Below are 1668 nucleotides of genomic sequence, written 5' to 3' on the forward strand. Positions count from 1 at the left end.
ATGTATGGCTTACTTGGGTTGTTACCAACATCTGGTGAAAATTTCATGTCATAGCACCTTTGGAAATATATTTACTGAGAAAAATTATGACGTGTTCAATACTTATTTCCCCCGCTGTACATAGGTTCACGTGTGATTACTTGTGTGGGTTGCAGTGAAGCACGAGTGTGGGAGTGAATTGCAGAAGGCATTGGTGGTTCTAGTCAAAACACTAATTTCTCTCTCTGTTTGAAACTAGTTGCAGAAGACGCTAAAAGCTGTGAAAGCCCGTTGATGTGGTTGAAAATACTAATTTCTCTCTCTGTTTAAAACCAGTTGCAGAAGACGCTAAAAGCTGTGAAAGTGTCACGGTTCATAGATCCAATGTCTCTCTCTCGTCCCGTGCTTTGTTTGTTTACATGTGTGTGAGCTCGTGAGTGGGTGTGTCCGGCTTGATATCACTGATCAGCGATCCAGCTGCAATCACTTATCATCAGCTGCAGCCCATCTCATCAACAATATATAAACTCACCACTTTCTCATCTCCCCTGTCAGATCGTTGTATGAAGTCCTCGTGTTGTGTCTGATCCTGTTCCTGTTCATCGTCTCCTATCTGAGTTCCTGTGTTCCGGTCACCGTCTTGTGGATATCGTTTCATGTCAGGATTTTGTCGGCACTTCAGAGCACCCTGCACTTCTGTCTACACACCGTGTCTGGCCATCGAAGTCCCTGCGCCACAGCCTGCATCATCTCGGACTTTCATCATCATCATCATCACTTTATCCAAATAAAGAGTTTTTACTTGCATACTGTTTCCTCGGTTCTGTTGTGACAGAACGATCTGACCTAACATGGAAACAGTGAGTAATACAGCACCATCGATGGAGGATTACATCAGCAACAGCATGGCGCGTATGGACATTCAAGAAAAGAACCTCAACGATACTGGTCGCGCTGTTCAGGCTTTAGTGGCGCAGGTGTCCGAGCTCACCCGGCAGATCCAACAAATGCGAGCTCCCACTGCGCCGCCCACACCAGCCACTCCCCCCACACCATCGGAAGGCCCATCCCAGTCAGAGCCCCGCCTACCAGTTCCAGAACCCTACTCAGGTGAACCCAATTTTTGCAGAGCTTTTCTAAGCGGCATTATGGGGAACGGCGGTGTGGGAGAATCAAGACCCGTGTTGTTCCTCGTTCCAGGAGCTCTCCGCTGAAATGAAGAGAGTGTTCGACCGCGCTGTCGCCGGGAGAGAAGCCGCAAGGATGCTGGCCGATTTACGTCAAGGAGAAAGATCTGTATCGGATTTTTCGATCGAGTTTCGAACCTTAGCGGCGGAGAGCCAGTGGAACGAGGAAGCGCAGTGGGACATGTTCCTGCATGGGCTGGCTGACCGCGTCCAAAAGGAGATTTATGCCTTGGACTTACCTCAATCACTCAACGACCTCATCGCTCTGGCGCTACGAGTCGACGCACGGCTATCAAGAGTCGGAAGTCGTGCAACGAGCAGTCGCCCTCTGGCAGGAGCCGAGGGTCCACGTTTTGGAGGCGGGGACGCGGTCAGCCCCGTCTACGATCACGAGCCCATGCAGGTGGGTCGAGCTCGGCTTTCCCGGGAGGAGAGGGAAAGGCGGAGGTCCCAGGGCCTTTGTCTGTACTGTGGAGGAGCCGGGCACTACGCTTACAACTGC

This window comes from Abramis brama, assembly GCF_963993115.1.
Source record: "Abramis brama genome assembly, chromosome: 16".
Classification (NCBI taxonomy): Eukaryota; Metazoa; Chordata; class Actinopteri; order Cypriniformes; family Leuciscidae; genus Abramis; species Abramis brama.